The sequence below is a fragment of the Hippocampus zosterae genome, chromosome 17 (assembly GCF_025434085.1).
Source record: "Hippocampus zosterae strain Florida chromosome 17, ASM2543408v3, whole genome shotgun sequence".
Classification (NCBI taxonomy): domain Eukaryota; kingdom Metazoa; phylum Chordata; class Actinopteri; order Syngnathiformes; family Syngnathidae; genus Hippocampus; species Hippocampus zosterae.
In genome coordinates this window covers 15,628,302-15,653,722 of record NC_067467.1, presented here as the reverse complement: position 1 = coordinate 15,653,722, position 25,421 = coordinate 15,628,302, and positions in this window count along the sequence as shown.

Here is a 25,421-nt window from a genome sequence, read left to right as displayed (position 1 = left end):
AGCATCTAGGCTTCTTGTGGGTACGGCTTCAATCCATCGACTGAATCTGTCTATGATTACCAAGATATATTTGTACCCTTTCACTCGTTCAATCATGTCTATGTGATCAATCATCAAATGTCTGAACAGACCTTCTGGTATGGGTATGCAGCCTAATGGTGCTGTAAACCCTTTACGTACATTAAATTGTGCACAGACTATACACTCATGTAAGGTCCTGTCCACTGTAGCTGCTAAATATGGTGACCACCAAACTGCTCTGAGCTTGCGTAGCACCTCCCCCCCTACGTGCATGGTCCTGATCATGCGCATTCAACACAGGAACCTTAATCAACGAGAGAGGCAGCACAAAGTGGCCTAGTGGGCTGCGCCACAGGCCCTTCTGAGGGCCATCATCCGCACATTTGGAAGTGCCCCGTTTTAGCCACACGGAGGCTTTAAAGAACGCTGGCGACGTTCTGGGCTTCAATCAAGGAAGCCAACATTGTCAGGGGTTCACAATTGCTAGCTACCTACAAAGGGGCCATGGTACCTACGGACGTAACAACCTTCGCTGCTTCATCTGCTTGGTTATTACGTAGGGCTATCAAGGAATCATTCTTATAGTGACCAGCACATTTTATGACGGCGAGGGCGGATGGAAGGGTCATAGCATGCAGGAGGGCGGCGAGAGCATCGGCATGGACCACTGGAGTACCATCAGCCCTTTTAAAACCCCTTTGTTGACAATTTTTTTCATTGATATGACACGCCGTAGGCATATGCGGAGTCTGTGTACACATTCAAGCGCTTACCACTAGCTGGCTGGCATGCAGTGGTCAACGCGATAACCTCGGCTAGTTGGGCAGAGCAGTGCTGTGGGAGTTTTTCAGCTTGAACCGTGGAGAAAGAATTATCAGGATGCAATTGAACTACAGCGTAACCCGCATAGTTTCCTGTAACGTCCTTGAAACAGGAGCCGTCAACGAAATAAGTGAGGTCAGCAACAATTGGTTCATTGTGAAGGTCATCCCTCGTTTCAGAAATGCACTCATGGGATAACTCTGGATCAGGGATGACCAAACGCGTAGCCGGATTAACGGTATTACAGCGCTGGATGGTCAATTCAGGTGCTGACAAGATAACTTCATAGCCAGTAAGCCTGGCCTGCGTTAAAACGAAACGCGGGCTCATCAACAAAGGATGCAATTGGTGCGAGGTAAACAAGGTTACCGGATGGCCCATCGTTACCGAGGCTGATTTTTGGAAAGCGAAAGCCCCTGCGGCCAGACCTTGATAACAGGGAGGCAAGCCGGCTTCAACATTATCAAGTTTAGTGGTGTAGTAGCCAACGGTTGTTTACCTATTGGGGTATCCTGCATTAGTACTGCGCATGCAAATCCCTCTTTCTCGGCAACTTAGAGGAGGAAAGGTTTAGTATAGTCGGGGTTCCCTAACGAGGGGGCATTTTGAAGGTCATGCTTTATCGTCAGGAAATTTTGTAGTGCTTTGTCATTCCATTGCAAGACAGCAGAAGTTTGTGCCTGTTCTGCGGCGCGAATCATGGCACGCAATGGGGCCGTTTTCACAGCATAGTCACACACCCACGCTCTGCTATATCCTGGCGTCCCCAGAAAGGACAACATCTGCCACACTGTTTGTGGTTGTGGAATATTAGCAATAGCTTCTACGTGAGCGTCAGCAATTCTTCGCACGCTGCCGCTAAGTTTCCTTCCCATGTAATCAACTTCCTCCCTGCAAAATTGAAGTTTGTCCCTACTGACTTTGTGTCCGCCTTTTTCCAACGCAAAAAGCAGTCATGGAGTCGCGTTCACAACCTTCTTTAGACGCGCTGACAATTGAAATGTCGTCCATGTATTGGATTATGGTATTATCTACATCCAGATGGCCTAAATCCTCAGCCAGGACCCTGTTAAAAATGGTGGGACTATCAACGTAGCCTTGGGGTAATCGAGTGTACATGTATTGCTGGTCCTCGTAGGTGAACGCAAACAAATACTGCGAATCAGGATCAGACTCCCCTATGGGTGCATTTGATGCTAGCATTGAGTTCACATAAAATGTCTCTCCCCAGGAGGTTGATGGGTGTTTGTTTGTTAACCAGTAGGGGCGCCACCACTTCCGTCCGCGCTATTATCATGTGGACAGGGTGGGTAAGGGGAATAATTTGGGCATTCCCAGAGAAACCTATTGTTTTGATAGATGAGCCTGAGAGGGCAAGCTGCAAATTTGTGCTCCCTATGCATGAATAAGGGGCTCCCTAATTCATGTCCACCATGAATTCATGTATTTCGCCTTGGATGATGACTGGTACTGTTGGCTCATCCTATGGTTGCGTTGATACTGTTGGTGCAATGATTTCCCCTTCAGGTGTCTCTGGGCACTTCTATTGGAGGTCACGAGCGGGACCATTCCAGGGATTGACGGGGCAATCCCTCTTGAGATGTCCCTGGCCTCCGCATCCCCAGCATACATTTCCCTGGATGTGACTTTTGGAATGCGCATTTTCTCCTTGTCCCTGATGCCTGGGGCCGCTACGGGGGTCCTCATTTGGCGCCGGGGGCCTCCCATATTGATTCCTGGGAGGATACCGCTGGCCTGCATTCACCCTTCCAGGCCGTACTTGTCCACCACCCTCAAGAGGTTCCTTCAAGTGGTAATGGATGGCTGTGGGCACCTGGGAGGCTGCCGGGGGAACTTCCAGGGTAGGCGGGAAAGAGGGTAACTGGTGGTGGGACTTGAAGAGTTTCTGAATGGGCCACGGCTGGAATGGGTTGTGGTGATGGAACATGAGCTGGATCTGGGGATCCCTGGGGAGTCCCCGTAGTCACGACTGGGGCCTGGGTCTTGGGTTTGTCTTTCTTTTGCTTCAGCTCTGTCAGCTGGAGGTGGGTTAGCTTGGCGCTCATCAGCCGATGTATTTCTTCTTTCAACCTTTCCTTTCGCAGGCACTCCTCATGATGTACAAGATGTTCTTGAAACAGGGGCCAGTCCATTTTCATGAGGCCCACCAAATTGTCCAGCTGGGCTTGTACCTCTTCAGGCATGGCCTTTTTGGCCATGACCTTAAATAGGCTTTCAGATGTCACATTGATGTTCCAGGCGCTGCCAGTCTCCTCTCTTCATTTGCGTTGAAACGAGTGGAGGAACTTGGTGGGACAATCGTCCTCTTTCAGCATCTTACCCTCCAATTTGGTGGAGTCCACCTTTTCTGGATAGCAGATGTGCATCTGTTTCCACACCATGCCACAATGCCCGTTGAAGCCAACATGGTAAGCCTCGTTCCCTTGAATCAGCATCTCATATTATCATATTATCTCATATTATCATTTTAATCAACAAGCCGGGGTGAGAGGACGCTAGAGTGTATGTCGCCGCTTCTCACTCCAAAACTTTTCCAAATTTTCAAAGCTCAGATTTTTTTTTCAGATTTTTCTTTTGCCCTTCTGTTTTTGGACTGTTTGGACTGTGATTGATGTAACAAATCATAGCTTTACCCGATCAATCAAACCCCAAATCGTAACTTAGTTTAAGCTACGGGCTAACGCCGGTAGCTTAAATTTACCGGCTGTCACCGCACCGGCCTTTCTCCCTCGTCATGGGGCGGCAAAACTTCGCCGCCTTTGGGTTATTTTTTATACTCCTGACGTTCTGCCATCATCCAGTGACAGGACTACTCCACTATTCTGTCGCGGATCTTCTCCGGATCCGGAGGATTGCACCGGAGCCTCCACTGCCAGAACTGCACCATAATCCTGACATCACTCGCCTGCCTCGACGTCGCTACATTCAACGCGGGTTGCATAGACATGTTGACTACATAAATCCTGGCTCAATCAACTCAACCGGGTCCACTTCGACGTTCTCCCAGAAACCGCGGCCGCAACACCAACTACTATGGAGTAGCCCGCCTGGCTAGGTCGGCTAACAGCACTGCCGCCGTCAAACATGACACCTCCGCTGTCAACTTTGGACTGCTGAATATCCGCTCACTTACGAACAAGGGACACCTCATTCAAGACGTCCTCGCCGAACGCAAACCTGACTTCCTCGTTTTAACAGAAACCTGGCAACAAACAAACGACTTCGCTGCTTTGAATGACTCCACTCCTCCCGGCTTTGTTTACATCTGTCGTGCCCGTGGCAACGGCCGTGGAGGAAGCATCGCGGTAATCCACCGCGAGAAGTGGAAAGTCTTACCAGTCTCCGTTCCTGCATCAAGCTCTTTTGAATGAATGGTGTTTAAACTCCCTGGACCCACGCCAACCATCATTGCCACAGTTTATCGCCCCCCGAAGCCACACAGCGATTTCATCAATGAATTTTCAAGCTTAATCACACACTTATCCACTCTCTCTTTTGCGAGGAGATTTCAATATTCACATGGACAACCCTGACCTGCCACTCACAAGAGACTTCACATCCTACCTGGAGAGCCTCGCGATACACTGTCTTACTGACTTCCTCACCCACATCAAAGGCCACACATTGGACTTGGTTAGTTGCTCTGGCCTCTCCCCCTCCGAGCCCATTGCTGATGTTTTTCCTGAAAACGATCATTTCCTCCTCACTTTTAACACCGTACTCCGTCTCTCTACAATCAAAACCTCCCACCTCATTTCTTTTCGTAATACCAAAAATATCAACATTGACACCTTCTGCTCCATTATCGACCGTTCCCTGCCCCCAGACGCCCTTTCAAACTCGGATGACCTCACCGCTCACTACAATGCCTGCCTCACAAATATTCTAAAATCTCTCGCCCCCCTGCTTCATTCTCTACATCTGCCCCCTGGTTTACACACGCTCTTAGGTCATTGAAATAAAAAAAAAGCCAACTTGAGCGACTATTTAAGAAAACCGGTCTCACCATCCATAAGGACATGTACACTACCCATATAACTAAATACAAGTTCCAAATTGCACAAACCAAATCCAGCTACTACTCCGGCCTCATTTCTCAAGGAAATTCAAGAACTCTCTTCTCCTTCATGAACAAAATCCTACGGCCACCAAACTCTCTCCCCCTCCACCTGAACTCCACAGCAACCTGCAACTCCATAATGGAACACTTCAACCACAAAATCCTTAAGATCCATCACCAACTCCATCAAAACCTGCCTGCCCCCCGCCCCTGCCTGCTCCTCCCCATCTGAACCTTCTTCTCCTTGTCATTTCTTCTCCAGATTTGTTCCACCAACGACAGCTGAATTATCCAACCTCATACTCAAATCCAAGCCCACCACTTGCCAGCTTGATCCTCTCCCTCCATTCCTTGTTAAATCCTGCCTTCCTTCTGTGCTTCCTCTCATATCTGCTATTATCCACTCCTCACTCTCTTCTGGTATTGTCTCATCACTCCTCAAAACCGCTGCTATCACCCCCAAACTGAAAAAACATGGCTCTGACCCCAACAACTTTGAAAACCTCCGCCCAATCTCTATGAACCCTTTCAGTCCGGTTTCCACCCCCGCCACAGCACAGAGACTGCCCTAATCCGTATTGTAAATGATCTCCTCATAGCATCTGACTCCGGTTTAGTCTCCATCCTCATCCTCTTAGACTTGAGCGCTGCCTTTGACACAATCTCTCACACTATCCTCCTCAATAGACTCTCCTCCTCAGTTGGTTCCACTCCTACCTCACTGGCCGCACTCAGTTTGTCCAGCTCAAATCCTTCACCTCAAAGCCCTCCCCTGTCACCACAAGTGTACCACAGGGATCTGTCCTAGGTCCCCTTCTCTTCATCATCTACCTCCTGTCTCTTGGCCATATCCTCCGCAAATTTAATATCCACTTTAACTGCTTTGCTGATGACACCCAGCTCTACCTCTCCTGCAAGCCAAACTCCATACTCCCACCCTTTCTTGATTACTGCAACGCTCTCCTATTCGGCCTACCTCAAAAGTCCCTTCATAAAATCCAGCTGGTTCAAAACGCCTCTGCTCGCATCATCACAAAAACATCTTCCCAGCAGCACATCACCCCTGTTCTCCAACAGCTCCACTGGCTCACTGTTCAACATCGCATCAATTACAAACTGCTTCTATATACATATCTGGCCATCTACAACCTGGGCCCTCCTTACCTATCCGACCTTCTCCAGGTGCATATCCCCTCTCGCTCCCTCAGATCCTCGTCCTCCCTCCGCCTGTCAGCGCCCCCTGCCCGACTGAGCACCATGGTAGCCAGAGCCTTCAGTCACGCTGGTCCAAAGCTCTGGAACAACCTACCTCCTGACCTCCAAAACTGAACACCTCTTTCCACTTTCAAGACCCGTCTAAAAACACACCTGTTCAGGAATGCCTACAACACATAGCTCTTCCATTTCCTATGTTTTTATGACTTTATGTCCTGTTTTTATATAATATCTCATTTACTAATTTTTACATTGTATTTTCTTATTGTCTGTACAGTGTCCTTGGGTGGCATGAAAGGCGCTTTTAAATAAAATCAATTATTATTATTATCTCTAGGCCAGCTTTAAGCAGAATCTCTTCTGCAGGGTGCTTGCCAATGATATGCATGAGCAGGGCCTTGATGTCTCCCGGTGCCAGGGTGGCGCCGGCAGTGCTCTCCTCCAGGGCGGTGATGCATTTGTTCGCCCCTTTTGTGAGGTCGGGCAACCGATCAGCCAGACCTACTGTGTCACAGAACGACCACGGGACGTAGTGTCGTTGTCCTTGTCCCTTCATCACTAGGGGGCACTGCAATGAGGCGCCGCCGTCGTGGACGTCTGGTCGGGGCTTGGCTCTCTCGAGGAGGCGACTGCTTTTCCGGCATAGGTTTTCTTGCTCATCTCGCGGGGTGGGTTCCCCGTTCTTAGGGCAGCAGAAAGACCCATATGCGTCATCGATAACTCGGTACGCATGTCTCCTCAGGATGCGCTGAATACCCAGGTGAACATCTTGCCGGGGAATGCTCTGGGCCGAGGCTGGTTCCCCGTTCGGCCCGAGGTGGTTCGGACGAGTTCATACAGGATGGGTACTTCTTCCTACTCCTAGGCTGGCTGCCATGGAGCGGATGAGGGTGCGGTGGTTCTGTCTCTCCAGGGCAGGGCTGGGAAAGCTCTGAGAGTGACAAATGTCCGCACATGTGTGTGTGCGTGTTGTCTGCTGTAATGTTGCCAGGGTGGGATCTAATTTCGCGGTCACGCGTGGGGCATGCTATATTTTTGTAATCTATATATATATTGCGCGTCGTCCCGCACGCGGTCTGTCCTTCCGTCTGTCCCTTTTCAAAACGTACCTACTTCACCGCGCCGCTGCGCGCCGCCACTGCGCCGCTCAGGCAGTGGCTCACTACGATCGCGCGGGCATCTTAGCGAAAAAATGTTTTCTACCCACAAGCATTGCAATGAAATTGTTAGTTATTTAGTAGAGCTAAACATCTCTTTATTTTCGCGATAAGCAATGAAGATGAACAAAAAGTTGAACCAAGCAACAACACTTTTGTGGGCCGAAGGCCCACCTTACCAGCCTTCCGCATGAACTAGCTGATGAGCCGCCCGGAGGGCGGCGAACCACCACCTTACCAGCCTTCCGCAGGAACTAGCTGATGAGCCGCCCGGAGGGCGGCGAACCCGCTAGTATATTATATAATGAATTATAATTATTATGTGCCTGGAGGTGGGGCCTGTTTGCAAGCGCCTGGTGGCCGGGCCTACACCGGCACAGCCCGAAGAGGCAACGTGGGTCCCCCTTCCCATGGGCTCACCACCGATGAGAGGGGCCAAAGGGGTCGGGTGCAATGTGAGCTGGGCGGCAGCCAAAGGTGGGGACCCTGGCGGTCCGATCCTCGGCTGCAGAAGCTAGCTCTTGGGACATGGAATGTCACCTCTCTGGCAGGGAAAGAGCCCGAGCTGGTGTGTGAGGCAGAGAATTTCCGACTGGATATAGTCGGACTTGCCTCCACACCCAGCCTGGGTTCTGGTACCAGTTCTCTCGAGAGGGGTTGGACTCTCTTCCACTCTGGAGTTGCTCACGGTGAAAGGCGCAGAGCAGGTGTGGGAATACTCATTGCCCCCCGGCTCAGTGCCTGTACATTGGGGTTCACACCGGTAGACGAGAGGGTTGCCTCCCTCAGCCTTCGGGTGGGTGGACGGGTCCTGACTGTTGTTTGTGCATATGCACCAAACAGCAGCTCAGCATACCCACCCTTTTTGGAGTCCTTGGAGGGTGTGCTGGAGAGTACTCCTGCTGGGGACTCCCTTGTTCTGCTGGGGGACTTCAATGCTCACGTGGGCAATGACAGTGAGACCTGGAGGGGCATGATTGGGAGGAACGGCCCCCCCGATCAGAACCCGAGTGGTGTTTTGTTATTGGACTTCATTGCTCGTCACGGATTGTTCCATAACAAACACCTTGTTCAAACATAAGGGTTGTCCATATGTGCACTTGGCACCAGGACACCCGAGGCCGCAGTTCGATGATCGACTTTGTAGTTGTATCATCGGATTTGCGGCCGCATGTTCTGGACACTCGGGTGAAGAGAGGGGCGGAGCTGTCAACTGATCACCACCTGGTGGTGAGTAGGCTCTGATGGTGGGGGAAGATGGCGGTCCGTTCTCGCAGACCCAAACGTATTGTGAGGGTTTGTTGGGAGCGTCTGGCGGAATCCCCTGTCAGAAGGAGTTTCAACTCCCACCTCCGACAGAGCTTTTCCCCTGTTCCGGGGGATGCGGGGGACATTGAGCCCGAGTGGACCATGTTCCGTGCCTCTATTGTTCAGGCGGCCAATCTGAGTTGTGGCCGTAAGGTGGTTGGTGCCTGTCGTGGCGGCAACCCCCGTACTCGCTGGTGGACACCAGCAGTAAGGGATGCCGTCAAGCTGAAAAAGGAGTCCTATCGAGCCTTTATGGCATGTGGGACCCCAGAGGCAGCTGACGGGTATCAACTGGCCAAGCGGAACGCAGCTTCGGTGGTGGGCCGAGGCAAAAACCAGAGCGTGGGAAGAGTTCGGTGAGGCCATGGAAGCCGACTTCCGGACGGCTTCGAGGAAATTCTGGTCCACCATCCGACGTCTCAGGAGGGGGAAGCAGTGCACCACTACAGTGGGGATGGGGCGCTGCTGACTTCGACTCGGGACGTTGTGAACCGGTGGGCAGAGTACTTCGAAGACCTCCTCAACTCCACCAACACGCCTTCCTTGGAGGAAGCAGAGCCCGGGGACTCTGAGGTGGGCTCTCCTATCTCTGTGGTTGAAGTCACCGATGTGGTTAAAAAGCTCCTCGGTGGCAAGGCCCCAGGGGTGGATGAGATCAGCCCGTAGTTCCTCAAGGCTCTGGATGTTGTGGGGCTGTCCTGGTTGACACGCCTCTGCAACATCGCGTAGTCAACAGGGAGAGTGCCTCTGGATTGGCAGACCGGGGTGGTAGTCCCTCTTTTTAAAAAGGGGGACCGGAGGGTGTGTTCTAACTACAGAGGGATCACACTCCTCAGCCTCCCTGGTAAGGTCTATTCAGGGGTGCTGGAGAGGAGGGTCCGTCAGGAAGTCGAGCCTCAGATTGAGGAGGAGCAGTGTGGTTTTCGTCCCGGCCGTGGAACAGTGGACCAGCTCTACACCCTTAGCAGGGTCCTTGAGGGTATGTGGGAATTCGCCCAACCAGTCTACATGTGTTTTGTACACACTCTAAAATGAATGGGGAGCCAGTGAAGGGATGCCAGAGTAGGAGTTATGTGCTCCCTCTTACGAGTACCAGTCAAGAGGCGAGCAGCGGCATTCTGGACCAGCTGAAGGCACTTAATGGAGAACACACGCTCTGTATTTTCCCGCGTCAAATAATTGCCCACCCCTGGAATACATCCTGACTTAACGAGATGGCATTGCATGCTGATACAGGGAAAATGAACGGATTCTTGTGTTTCCCAGCAGTTTTCCTCTGACTTTTGTGTAGGGCAGGACTGGGTAAAGCTACAGGAACAGTCACCTTTCTTTCTCCCCTTGGTGCAGGCACCGGTCTTTGGTTCTCCTCGGCCATGCTAACACCTGATGTGGCCTCAAGGCGTTGTCGTGAGTCCATTTCCAACCTATGCTCCCGCAATCGACTTCCTTCTGTCCCCAGTGCAGACTCTGCTTTCTCTTCGGAACCAGTGTCAGAAGTACTGTCATCTGGCTCTTGGAAAACTTCTTCCAAGGGGGAAGAGAGCCGGCATGCTTGTCAAGCTCTGGCAGCGTGGAATTTCTGGGGCCTCTGCTGTTCTCGCTGTATCTGCTCCCATTGGGTTCCATCTTAAGGAAACATGGTATTCCCTTCCACTGCTATGCAGATGACTGCCAGATCTACGTCCCACTGAGCAAGAAAGACGCCTTCTCATTAAGGCCACTCCTATCCTGTCTGGAAGAAATCAAAACCTGGATGGCACAAAATTTATTGAAATTCAATGAAAACAAGACAGAGGTGATATTGTTAGGTCCCAGTGGCCATTGTACATTCCATCCTGTAGACTTGGGCCCCCTGTCTCCTTATCTTAAGTCAACAGTCTCAAATTTGGGCCTCAAACTGCACAGTGATTTCAAACTCGATCGGCAAATTGGTGCCGTTGTTAAATCCAGCTTCTTTCACCTTAGACAGCTGGCCAAAATAAAACCTCTCCTCTCACATGAACACTTTGAGACAGTAAACCCTTTGTCACTGTCACGTTGCACCCGAAGCGACAGAATGATCGCTTCGTGCACAACAATATATGGAAGTGGATCCCCGAAATAGCAGACACAGAAAAATGTTTGTCAGGAAAAAAATGAGATTTAATATAAACACAAAATACCCGTCTAGACGAACAACAGAAAACGCTGGTCAAAATAAGGACCAGGAATTAATAAGGAGGCAACAGAAAACGCTTGCGGAAAAAATGGCAAGGAGAATATTTAGGCAAACTCTGTAATCTCACACGAGAGGATAAGAAGGAACACAATAACAATCACTAGACTTTAAGGCAATGATTAATCGAGAAGGAATCGGCGAAAGTAATGGCACGGCATGGAATACTCCGACAGCGAGTCGACTGCCAGAGCGCCCAAAAAAAGCGTGTGCAATCATCAACAAATGGGTGGCAGGTGTGCAGGCGGCAAGCAGGAAAGCCTGCCCCCTGCTGACAAACATGGAACGTGACAGTCACATCCCGGCTCGATTACTGCAATGCCCTTTACTTTGGAGTCAGCCAGTTCTCCATTAAGTGCCTTAAGCTGGTCCAGAATGCCGCTGCTCGCCTCTTGACTGGTACTCGTAAGAGGGAGCACATAACTCCTACTCTGGCATCCCTTCACTGGCTCCCCATTCATTTTAGAGTTATTTTCAAGATCCTCCTCTTTGTTTTCAAATCTTTGAATAATCTCACGCCACCTTACCTCTCTGAGCTCCTCCGCCTCTACACACCTGCCCAGCGCCTCAGGTCTGTGGACCAGACATTATTAGAAGTACCAAGAACTAAACTGAGGCTCAGAGGGGATCAAGACTTTTCTTTTGCTGGTCCGTCTTCAAAACCCTCCTCAAAACTCACTTGTATTCTTTGGCATTCGACTCAGCATGACTTAGATTTGTTCTTGGTTTTACTGTTTGGTGCTTCTACCGCCTTTATTACAGATTTGTCTTACTGTTTATTGTGCATGTTAAATTGCTCCATGTACAGCACTTTGTATGCAGCGATGGCTGTTTGAAAGTGCTCTATAAATACTGTTGACTTGACTTGACTTGACCTCTCCGTGTGTTTCTGCTGGTCCATACTCTTGTCATTTTTTTTTCTGGCACTGTTGGATATTAGCATACAGTTTGAGTACATTAGTATGTCCAATACACAATGCACAGGACTGAAATCAAGCACATATGCCTTCATTTACCTCCTGTGAGACCAATTACCCATTGATTGAATAACTGGAACTGTCACAGCTGTGAGTGTCTGCCACATTGCTGTGGAAGAGTGATTGTATGGCAGTTGTACACATTATTCTAAAGAAACAAATCTGCATACACTGTTTTCTAATCTGCCGCAAGTACCATTTTTATGAAATAGTTATAGTTACAAAATGGGATTAACTGTGAAAATTATACACACCAAATAATCCCAATCCCTACCTAAAGTGCATGCATGCCGGGGAAATTTAAAAAAGATCCATTCTCACATTCATTAACAAATAGTGTTGCCATGCTTGATATTCAGGCACCAATCAGAGGTGAGGGGGATTCATGTATGTGTAAGTAATCAGTAAGTCTCACATCTGAGGCTCACCGCAGCTCTGTCCGCTTCGGTTGCATCATTTGGTGTGTCGCGGGCCGAAAATTGCGTGAATGAGCTGACTTGAATTTTATTCCGTCATGTGGTCGCACGAAATTAAATCAATAAATATTTTGAAGTTCGCTATATATTAACTGAAAAAATATACATCTGGATCCATATTATTTAATTTCATGCAGCCATTGATGAAATAAAAAAGTAAATTCAACTCACCATTTTGTTAGTGTACTGTGTACGTACAGTGCAAGTCAAAACAGTTTCCAACAAGAACGCGTTACATTTCAATAATGGGTGACGGGGCGACACGGTTCATCATTATGGATAGCCAACATCTCATATCAGCCAGTATGAACACAGATAAGCATTTGAGTGTTATTCTCAGACTTCGGACCCCAAATGGTGACCAGCCACAGATGAATGAAAACATAGATTGGCCTGAACATCTGTGTTGCTTGTGAGTGAAGAGATTTTTGTCAGCCTTAGCTCTTCAGAGTGTCTCTTCCTACCAAACTCCCCAAAAGCAATTTAAAGAGAGATGAAATGGAAAATTGAGGTCTCTGATTTGATTAAAGAAAGTAACAAAATAATTGATCAATTTCGAGGATACTGTTTAGCACTCCCTGTGTACAGAATCATAATACACAACATTGCCATTGTTGAACTGTAGTTCATACATTTTTCATGACCTGTCACGTCCCGTGTTTGCCAGCAGGGGGCAGGCTTCCTGCCTGCCGCCTGCACACCTGTCACCCATTTCTGATTAATTACTCAGGCTTTATTTGGACGTTCTGGCAGTCTACTCACTGCCGGAGTATTCCACGCCGTTCCAATTCTCTCGCCCATTTCGATTACTGATTATTCGTTGCCTCTAAGCCTTGTGGCTGTTATCGCGCATCGTTGTTCTCTTTCGTGTGAACTTTATAGCGTTTTTCCAAACAGAATATCCTTGCTATTTTCCCGCAAGCGTTTTTCTGTTGTTCTCCTCTTTAATTCCTGGTCCTTATTTTGACCAGCGCTTTTTGTTATTCTCCCGGTCGGGTATTTTTGTGTTGTATTAAAGACCCCTTTTGTTCCCAGACAAATTTTTATATAATTTTAAATTTTTATTTTTTATTTTATTCTGTCGCTTCGGGTACACCGTGACAGAATACTCCGGCCATCATGGATCCTGCAGACAGAAAAGATTTTGTCCGCTCTGTCCCGACAAGAGCAACAGATGAGTCAGCAGGGCCAAGCCATTACGGAACTCCGCGGCGCGGTTTCCATGCTGGCTCGTCGGTTCGATGAGTTCGAACCCCGTTTGGTACGAGTGGAGGAACGGAGAACACCTCCCCCCGGGGTTCGTTCAACCACCCCTGAGGCACCCGCATCATCCCCCACAATGATGAGGGAGCCGTCGCTTCCACACCCCCCACGTTACGGGGGTGAGCACGGGCAGTGTGGGCACTTTCTCCACCAGTGCTCACTCATATTCGACCAACAACCGTCCGTCTACGCTAATGACGCCGCGAAGGTGGCATATGTTATGAGCTTGTTGACAGGTCCAGCGGCGTCATGGGCTTTGGCGACGAGTGACGCGAAGCCGAGTCTCCGGTCTTCGTTCCACGACTTCGTAACGGCGTTTCGCCGGGTGTTCCACCATCCTGTGCGGGGCAGAGAGGCGGAGGGCCGGTTACTTGCACTCCACCAGGGGAGGCGATCGGTGGCGGATTTTGGCCGCCCAGAGTGGCTACGGAGACCGAGCGCTGTGTGGACTGTTGCGTCGCGGGCTAAACACCCAGCTCAAGGACGAACTGGCGACCCGCGACCACAGTACTGACCTGGAGGAGTTAATCGAGCTCTCCCTTCTTATGGACAACCGTCTGAGGGAGAGAAGCCGGGAGCGTGGAAGTGATCGGTTCCCGTTCCGGCATGCCGCGTACCGCGGGGAAGATCGGGGGGCGCTTCGGGCAGCCGGGCCCGGAGATCACCCTCGATCCCGGGATGTGGCACCCGCGGAGGAACCGATGCAGCTGGGTGGCGAAAACTCTGGATCGAAGGGGAGAAGACACCGATTCTACGACCGGGCTCGGTTTGACAGCGGCCAACAAGGACCTCCTGCTGCTCCCGGCCGTCCGGAATCCCCGCCATCCTCATTCTCCGAGTACTGTAAGTCATGACCTCACGCAGAGCCTCCCGAGCCTCGGCGAGTCGAATCCCGGCCGAGGCACCCCAAGAGACTGGAACTCGAGGGGGAGATATATGTGGGGTCCCGGTCGCAGCGGGTTAGGGCCCTAATAGACTCGCGGGCTGATGACTGTTTGATGGACACCAAGCTCGCTTCGGACTTGGGTAGTTTTGTCGAGGAATTGGCCGATAAGAAGCGGGTTTGTGATCTCGATGGGCGCCTCCTGGCGGTGGTAACTCAGAGAACAGAGCCACTAAGACTCCAATTATCCGGAAACCGTGTCGAGCACCGACGGTTTTATTTAATGCGGTCTCGAGCCGCTCCGGTTGTTCTCGGTTTGCCCTGGCTCAAGACTCACAACCCCGTGATTTCCTGGGAGCGCCCGGCAATAGAAAGTTGGATCCGGTAATGTTACAAACATTGTCTCCGATCAGCCGTAGGGGAGCACGGACGTGCCAGTGACGACTCCCCCGACACTATCTGCCTTGACGGAGTGCCAGATTGCTATCATGACCTTCGAAAAGTGTTCAGCAAAGATCGCGCACGCTCCTTGCCCCCGCACCATCCCTACGACTGCACCATAGACCTGCAGGCGGGCGCTCCATTGCCGAATTCACGGCTATATCAGGTGTCCCAACGCGAACGCGAGGCACTAACAGAATACATAAACAGCTCACTCGCTGCCGGTCTAATTAGACCATCGCGATCACCGTTAGGGGCGGGATTTTTCTTTGTGGGGAAGAAAGACAAGACCCTGCGACCGTGTGTGGATTATCATGGGTTGAATGACATCACAATCAAGAATAAGTATCCGCTGCCATTGTTGGACTCCGCCTTTGCTCCTTTACAAACGGCCACTATATTCTCGAAATTAGATTTACGCAGTGTTTACCATTTGGTCCGCATCCGGGAGGGAGATGAATGGAAGACTGCTTTTAAGACTCCGCTAGGTCATTTCAAATATTTAGCCATGCCTTTCGGGCTGACAAACGCTCCCGCCGTATTCCAAAGTCTAATCAACGACGTATTAAGGGACATGCTGAACATTTTCTGTTTCGTCTAACTTGACGACATCTTAATTTTCTCCCGGTCGTTACAAGAACACAAGCAACATGTCAGATTCGTGTTACAGCGTTTATTGGAGAATCGGCTCTTCGGCAAGGCAGAGAAATGTGAATCCATGTACCTGTCATCTCTTTTCTGGGGTTTATTATTGAGCAAGGCAAGCTAAGAGCAGAGTCCAACAAAACGCAGGTGGTGACGAACTGGCCGATTCCAACTAACCGGAAGGAGTTACAGTGCTTTTTAGGGTTTGCCAATTTCTATAGGCGTTTCATTCGCGGCTACAGCCAAAAGGCGCTCCCATTGACCCGATTGACGTCCATTAAAGTCCCTTTCAAATGGGACCCGGCTGCGGACGCGGCATTTACAAACCTAAAGGCAGCATTTACCAATCCTCCCGTGTTGCAACATCCTGACCCTGATTTCCCTTTTGTTGTAGAAGTGGACGCCTCAGATTCAGGGGTGGGGGCGGTGCTGTCCCAGCGTTCCCCAGTTGACCAGAAGCTGCACCCCTGCGCCTTTTTCTCTCGTCGACTCAGTGCAGCCGAGTCGAACTATGACGTGGGCAATCGCGAACTGCTGGCTGTAGTCGCCACCTTGCAGGAATGGCGCCACCGGCTCGAGGGGGCGAGGGAGCCATTTACCGTCTACACCGACCATAAGAATCTGGAATACCTCCTCTCTGTCAAACGACTAAACTCCCGTGAGGCCCGGTGGGCCCTGTTCTTGACCCGGTTCAACTTCATCCTCACATACTCCCCAGGGTCCAAGAACACCAAGCCCGACGCCCTTTCCCGTCTCCACGACCCCGCGGAGAGGGACCGGACACCGGAGGCCATTCTCCCGGCCCAGTGCATCGTGGGGGCGTTGAGATGGGAGATTGAGCAGCGAATCCAGGCAGCTCAGGATGGTGTCCAAGTCCCGGCAGAATGTCCCACGGGGAAGCTGTTCGTGGCCCCACCACTACGTTCGGAGGTGTTGCAGTTGGGGCACGGGTCCAAGGTGGCTTGCCATCCTGCGGTGAACCGGACTGTGCATCTCATCACCCAGCGGTTCTGGTGGCCGGAGCTTCGGAAGGATGTGGTGGACTTCATCAATGCCTGCTCCTCCTGCGCCTGCGGCAAGACCTCACGTCGACCTCCGGCGGGATTACTCCAGCCATTGCCCATCCCACTTCGACCTTGGTCCCACATCGCCCTGGACTTCGTTACGGGCCTTCCTCCATCCCGTGGGCGGTCCATCGTCCTCACGATCGTGGACCGATTCTCCAAGGCTGCCCATTTTGTGCCTCTGTCCAGGTGGCCGTCTGCATTGGAGACCGCCGACCTCCTTGTCAAGCACGTTTTCCGTCTCCATGGCATCCCGATGGACATAGTCTCGGACCGGGGGCCCCAGTTCGTGTCCCGCGTCTGGAAGCGGTTCTGCCGATCCCTTGGGGCCACGGCTAGTCTGTCCTCGGGATATCACCCCCAGTCCAATGGTCAAGCCGAACGTGCCAAACAGGATCTGGGGGCGGCCCTCCGATGTGTGTGTCTCCACCGTCCCTCCTCCTGGGCCGACCACTTACCTTGGGTGGAGTATGCACACAACACCCTCATCTCTTCAGCCACTGGTAGGTCCCCCTTCATGTCGGCCTACGGGTACCAACCACCGCTGTTCCCGTCCCAGGAGGGACAAGTGGAGGTCCCTTCGGTGCAGCACCACCTCAAACGGGCCCATCGCGTATGGAAGGAGGCCCGGGCTCCACTATCCCGCACGGTGACCCGGAACCGGCAGATCGTGGATCGTCGTCGGCGCCCGGCACCTACCTACGTGGTGGGACAGAAGGTGTGGCTGGCAACGAGGGACCTTCGCCTAGCCGGCACGTCTGCGAAATTGGGGCCCCGATTCACCGGACCATTCGAGGTCGAGTCCATCATCAGCCCCGTCGCGGTCAAGCTCCGGCTGCCGGCCACCATGAAGGTTCACCCCGTGTTCCACGTCTCCCTGCTCAAACCGGTGACATCCAGTCCTTTGGCTCCTTCTCCCACTCCGCCCCCTCCTCCGCGGGTCATCGATGGTGACCCGGTGTACACGGTACGAGCCATCCTGGACTCTCGGCACAGGGGAAGGGGGTTCCGGTATCTGGTCGACTGGGAGGGCTATGGGCCGGAGGTCCGGCAATGGGTCCCCCGCTCCTGGATCCTTGATCCATCCCTTCTGCACGACTTCCACGCAGCTCATCCGTCCAAACCGGGTAGGCCGCCGGGAGGCGTCCGTTGAGGGGGGGGGTACTGTCACGTCCCGTGTTTGCCAGCAGGGGGCAGGCTTCCTGCCTGCCGCCTGCACACCTGTCACCCATTTGTGATTAATTACTCAGCCTTTATTTGGACGCTCTGGCAGTCTACTCACTGCCGGAGTATTCCACGCCGTGCCAATTCTCTCGCCCATTTCGATTACTAATTATTCCTTGCCTCTAAGCCTTGTGGCTGTTATCGCGCGTCGTTGTTCTCTTTCGTGTGAACTTTATAGAGTTTTTCCAAACAGAATATCCTTGCTATTTTCCTGCAAGCGTTTTCTGTTGTTCTCCTTATTTAATTCCTGGTCCTTATTTTGACCAGCGCATTTTGTTATTCTCCCGGTCGGGTATTTTTGTGTTGTATTAAAGACCCCTTTTGTTCTCTGACAAATCTCTTTCTGTGTCTGCTATTTCGTGGATCAACTTTCAGTTATTTCGTTGTACACAAAGCGATTATTCTGTCGCTTCGGGTACACCATACTGGGTGTACCCTTTTAAAAATAAGTTGAGTTGAGATTCTCAGGTTGCATTTTTCATCTGCCTACTACTGTGTTCTTTGGCAGATGAGTCAGAAAGGAAGGTGACTCACCTTCAACTGGTCATGGTCACTCTTAAAGTAGCTGACAGAAGATGAATGCAGCATCCAACAATTTTGACATTGACACTTTTTGAGGGGTTGCCATATAAATTCCACATTATGGCCACAGCTCAGGTCTTATTGGCATCCTCCCGCACCATCAGAGCCAACACATCAACAGCTGGTGACCACTTGACTGCCCCCGTTTCCCCCCCCTAGTATCCATTCAACCGCAAGTGTGAGAACATGACCATAATGTCAACCATCAAATACTTGAACATGGTGTTCAATGCTAAATTTGGGACGTGCATGGCAGTCCGATAAGAAGCACCAACCGAGTTCAATTAGGGGCTGCCGTTCCACCCAATGAATGATGGCCTTCAAGGCATCGAATCTTTTGTCGAGTTGAGGTGGTTGGAGTGGGCAAAGTGGTGCTCCCCATGCACGATGGGGCCCGACGCACGGTGCGTCATCTGCATTTATGGGAGCGGCGGCCCTGATCACAACGTAAAATGTGACAAAACATTGAAAACATATTGGAATTTACGCAGCATCTGGAGTGGATTGTTTTTGTAGAAAGATGTATAAAACTGAATTAATGTACCTACCCAATCACCTCACTGAGTCTAACTAAGGCAGTGGTTCTCAATTATTTTCTTTCATGCCCCCCCAAGGAAGAGGAAAACATCTCGCGCCCTCCCCGCCCTCGCAAGACTATAAATAGTATGATTTGTCTATAAATTTGTTATAAGTACACCTTTGCATAACACTGTATCATTATGTGTTTGTTTGTTTGTTTGTTTATTTGTTTATTGAGCATATAAAGTACACACAATAACAGGTTGACAAAAATCAAACAAAAATTATGAAAGGAAAATTGGAAAGTAGATAAAAGAAAAAACACACATCATCACAGTTGTATGCTCAAAGGAGTAGGAAGAAGTAAATAACTTACCTAGTCCTACCCCATATTATGTAGCAATCTGAATTGATCATTTTTCAAAACAAGGAAGAAAAATAAAATTCTACATATCATCAAATAAAGAGCGAAGATCCTGTGGGACTTACAGATCCAGACTGACAAGATGGTAATGGCGAACCAACCAGATATCGTGATCATAGATAAAGGGCAGAGGAAAGCCGTTGTAGTGGATGTAGCGGTCCCAAATGATGGAAACATCAGAAAGAAGGAACACGAAAAACTCGAGAAATACCAAGCACTCAGAGAGGAGCTGGAGAGAGCCTGGAAGGTAAAGGTGACAGTCGTGCCTGTGGTGGTCGGAGCACTCGGGGCTGTGACCCCCAAACTAGATGAGTGGTTGCACCAGGTCTCGGGAACAACATCGGACATCTCAGTCCAGAAATGTGCAGTGCTGGGAACAGCAAGGATACTGCGCAGAACCCTCAAGCTTCCTGGCCTCTGAATGAGGGACGGACACCACCCGAGGGGTGAGATGAGGATTTTTTAATAGTTATTCTTTCTCCTTTTTTATTTCAATTTTCTCATATTCATTATAATTAGCATTTCTTGAATACAATCGATAAGTTGATCAAAATCCACAACAAGAACAAACATTTGCATTATTATATTTTATATCAAATTTATCTTCTTTTACATTTTATTAATGTAAAAGAGGAAAAAAACAGCTTCTTTCCTCTAACCATTAACTCCCTAAACAGTCACTGATGTAGTCACTCTTCTTGTACAACAAATACTGCTACTGGTCACTCTAAAATGGTTCAATGATTTTTTGCACCAACTGTACAAACTGCCATAGTACTGATCACTTTTGCTCTGCTTGATACTTTGCACATAGTCTCACAGTTGTCACTGGGTGGTACCGCCGCACTACGCTTCACTTACATTCCGAAATGTCCTTCCATACCTATTTGTCATGTCTTTGTTTACGATGATACTAATGCAGCGTGGTATACAGGAGACAAATTCCTTGTGTGTTCTCCATACTTGGCCAATAAAGATGATTCTGATTCTGAAAAAGAAAGAAATATGGACCAACTTTATGGACCAACATACAACAAAGAACAACTTTAACATCCTGGAAGCAAGGAGAAGTAGTTGGGATAAAACTACAAGACCCAACCACTTCATGGTCCAACCCAACACCAAACCCCCACCTGGCTCAGCTACCCCGGAAAGTCTGGGTACGACTCAACCGCCTAAGAACTGGGGTAGGCCGTTTCAACGACAACATGTTCCAATGGGGTCTTGTCGAATCACCATTCTGCGACTGTGGACCAGAATTACAAACTGCAGAACATCTCCTCTACTACTGTCCCATTCATCGACCACCAGATGGCAACTTGAACCTCACAGCAACTAATGAATCTACTGTCCAATGGCTGCAACGTCTGGACATTTAACACCGCAAAGCTGTCCTCATACGCGAGAGAGAGAACAAAGAATAGCTTTAGTAATTGGAACAGAAAAGATTTAAAATACATCTGAAATTCAAAAATATTGCAATGGCTGCAATATTTAAAGTGCATCTGAAATTCAAAAATACTGCAATGGCTGCAACAAGCTGTCCTCATACGTGAGAGAGAGAGAGAGAGAGAGAGAGAGAACAAAGAATATCTTTAGTAATTGGAACAGAAAAGATTTGAAGTGCATCTGAAATTCAAAAATAACATTAAATCCTTAATTTAACAATAAATATTTTCTGACTGACCATGTCAAATCATACGATACTGAAAAATCAAATTACATAAAATCAATAACTAATAATCCATTTAAACTAATCATCAACATTATCGCAGGAGCACAATATTAAAAAAAAAATCTTTAACCAGCAAAACCAAAATATATATAAGAATTTGTGCTTTTTAAAAAATCAAAGATGATGTCTGGATTAATGGCTACAATGAACACGTTTTGCAATGCACAGCTTTTCGAAGCGAGGTTTGAAGTTGGACATAGCAACTCTCGGCTCCTGCTCAATGTGTAACCGGGACCTGTATATTAGTTTACTGAAGTAGCAGTCACAAAGAAGCATGATTGTTGCCAATATTCAGCACGTTTTCGCCGAAAAATACTCAAACAGCTTATCAGCGTGATTGGGGTGTAATGTCTTGAAGCGACGCCTTAATTTATTTGGCTTCATGCTGTCCGCTACCAAAAGTTTTAGACACAGTAAGCACATCTACCTTTCCTCGTCTGCCACTGTAGCCACATTGAAGCCAAGCTCTATATATGCCACGTCATATTTCCTCCCTGAGAATGCTCCCTGTGCAAACTCTGCCAATGAGAGCACCACTGCCCCCGTAATGTAGTGGAGGTGCAACTGAACGTTATTTTAGGACAGTAAAAAAATTAAAAACATGTTCGCCGAGGTCAAACGTGCCCCCCTTGGTGTGTGCACCCCACTATTTGTGAAACACTGAAGTCAGGTAACTTGTTTCATGTCGTATTCTGTAGTCTTCATATTTTCCTAAATTCGCTCCTGCATGTCTCACTATTTCACTTTGCTACCCTTTCTGACCATGTGTGCGTACAGGGACCATACTTGGTTTTCTCCAAGGCACCACATTTCAGTGTTTCCCTCCCAATTTATTTATTCTTAGGAAAATGTTGGCAAGTCAAGATTGCTTCCTGGATAGCACAAATTCCTCATGACCATGGGCAGCATTCATTTTTCAGCCAGAGAAGAAACGGTTCATCAATGTTGTGTGTTTGGATACATTAACTATTTTTGGGTCATCTCCAACCACGTGTCACATGATAAGATCTGCTCACTTCAGACAAATAAAGTAAATTAAGACACCGAATGTGTTAGATGATAGAGAAATTTATGAATGCCTCCGTTTGAATTTTCAATAATTTTTTTGTTGTTGTCATTTATAGAAACTTTAATCCTATGTTGTAACGTTCAAACTCAAATACATTGAACTTTAAATACACAAGATTGCATAAGGGTTTGAATCTGTTGTTCTGTTGATTGCACAGTTGTTCATGTTCAGATTGTTTCTGATTCAGTAATCGAATAATATCAGTTTTAACAGCAGAATCTATTGTTGTTCAAAGGCCACATTTATTTTTATTTTTACCTGGGAGTGATTTATACAAGAAATTTGTCTTTCTGAAATTTCTTCTCAAGTGTATGTGTGCGTGTGCATGTGTGTGTGTGTCTGTTTCTCAATAGCATACGCTCCACCATGTGTCGGCTGCCTAATTAGTGAATGTGTCTCGTTGCCTTTTTGTGTGTGTGCGTGTGTGTGCGTGTGTGTGTGTGTGTGTGTGTGTGTGTGTGTGTGTGTGTGTGTGTGTGTGTGTGTGTGTGTGTGTGTGTGTGTGTGTGTGTGTGTGTGTGTGTGTGTGTGTGTGTGTGTGTGTGTGTGTGTGTGTGAGAGAGAGTGTCTAGGACCCCAGAGGATGCTGTTTTCCTCATTTGTGGTGACAAATAGGCAGCCCCTTGGAGAAAGGGCAATGTGGTGTGTTGCAGTTGACCCCTGACATCTCATTTGGACCTGATATATGGCGCAGTCAAAGCCCACTGTTTCCCATCTGATGAAATGACCAGGTAGCATTCAGAGAGCAACTCCAGCACAGCATGACTGACTGGATACAAGCATGTGCTGTACAAGGAACAGCTTGGTCATGCGAGTGTTAATGCTCGATTGCATGTCACACCGCTGCCTAGATTTCATCGTATTACCTGATTCAATTTTGTTTGTGAAGGGTGTTTTCTTCAGTTTACATGGGGCATGATGCAAATGGGCCCCTGTACCTAACTGGCCCTTGGGCTACAATATTTAACTCCGGAGTTGTAAAAAAAACAACAACAAAAAAAGTATGTTTTCTCATAAAACAATTGTTTTCAAATGATGATAGAAACAAGTAGCTCGCTAGCAAATCTCTTGCATTCTACAAACAACCCTTGACCACAAATGTTAGTGCTCCAAGTGATTGACAATCATGCATGTATTTATTTTATTTTATGTTTTCAAAATGCACTAAGGAGTGGCACCCAAATTTCGTTGGATGCTATACAATGACAATAAAGGCGATTCTGATTCTGATTCTGCTGTCGAGAGTGAAATGGTTAAAAAAATTTGTTCTTGATGGTGACAATGCAGATGGCCATAAGGGCAATCAGTCATTTAAATGTACTGTAATTTTCAATGCTTATACACAAGCAACCTGAATGAACAGTGAGTAAATGTGCATTTCACCGATCAGAACTGCTTTTTACAGCGCCCTTGATGCACGACACCAGTGGTTCTCACCTGAAATGCAAATGTAACAATGGTGAAGCCGTTAATTAATGGAGCTGAACTGATTAACTGAAAGGAAGTTCGGGGGGGAAAAAAGATGTGTTTTTAACCCTTTCAGGGGCAGTGGTTACTACACTGGAGAGCTTACTGTCATGATTCTGTTTGTGACCAACAGGTGGCACTGTAGGGCTCTCCCTGCAGCTGCACACCTGTTGGTCGTTACGTAATTAGTTGTATAAAAAGGACTCCCGCCCGACGACTCATTGTCGGGTCATTGTTTGTTTGTTTGTGTCCTTGTGGCTGTTTGCTTGCTTGCTTGCTTGTTTGTTTGCAACTGTCATGTTTGTTCTGCTCATAGTTAGTTTTTACTTCAGTCATGGTTTTGTTTGCTACTAGTGATGTGTCCATGAGGCCTCATGTGTTGATACTGTACTGATACTGTGTCGCTGACCGCTGCCACCTGCGGGACCTTCAAAATCCCTGCAGCCAACCCACTTGACAGACTGAACAAACTGATTTGATGATGACGTGTATACAATGCACTACCTCACTCTACCCAATGACTGGGACTGAATGAGTTAAAAGCTCAATGTAGCCACAAGCGCTATTGTTTATGTTGTTGTTTATGCTGTTTATATTGTTTATATTGTCTATACTGTTCAGATTACATGTCTTTTTTTATACAGTATAGCTGCTATCCTTTCTTAGCTGCGTGTGTTTAATGCACAGCATGTTTACATGCGGGCGGCCCGGTAGACCAGTGGTTAGCACGTCGGCTTCACAGTGCAGAGGTACCGGGTTCGATTCCAGCTCCGGCCTCCCTGTGTGGAGTTTGCATGTTCTCCCCGGGCCTGCGTGGGTTTTCTCCGGGTGCTCCGGTTTCCTCCCACGTTCCAAAAACATGCATGGTAGGCTGATTGGACGCTCTAAATTGTCCCTAGATGTGAATGTGAGCGTGGATGGTTGTTCGTCTCTGTGTGCCCTGCGATTGGCTGGCAACTGATCCAGGGTGTCCCCTGCCTACTGCCCGAAGACGGCTGGGATAGGCTCCAGCACCCCCCACGACCCTAGTGAGGATTAAGCGGTTCAGAAAATGGATGGATGGATGTTTACATGTATGTATGCACTGAGGATTGAGAGGAAGAAATTTCATCTATGCTGCATGTCATACATAAAGCATATTTGACAATAAAGATGACATTGACCCTTGACAATATCATTCACATCCATGCATTCATATTGTATCATTCAATGTGTTTCAATAATGTGAAATTCATGTGAATGAGGATGCTTGTGGGCTTTGTCTTCACAAATTTAGAAAAATAAGATGCTCCAGTGTTTTAAATTGTCTGTTGCGTTTAATGCATGCTATTTCCCCTGTTGTGGAGAAGACACACACACAATGGAATAAGACGTCAAAAATCCGAGAGGCACTTGGTGAGACATGGAGATTTTAATGAATACCTTATTCTCCAAAAGGAGATCAAAATGGCTCTACGCGGCGGACAATTTGTATTTGTCCGGAAGCTGCTCCATAATATGCACGTACTGTAGCAACGTCACTCGAGTGAAGCGCGTCTCAGCACTCAGCAGTCAATAGTCTGCTGCTCTCAGGTGTGCGCGAGTACGTACTTGCGGCGCCGACCCAACCCACGCCACATATTAAGCTTTGAACTACGACAACAGCTAAGCCAGCCTAGCCGATGTAATGATGGTCAGCAGACGAGGTTTACGTTTTATGTGACTTTTAATAGCAACGCGGCAGAGTCATCAAACATGCGGTGTACTCACTCGCCTCTCAATCAACTGGAGTATGACGTACAGTACAAACGTTCATAAAACACTTCTCATATAATAATAGCCTATTATATGGCA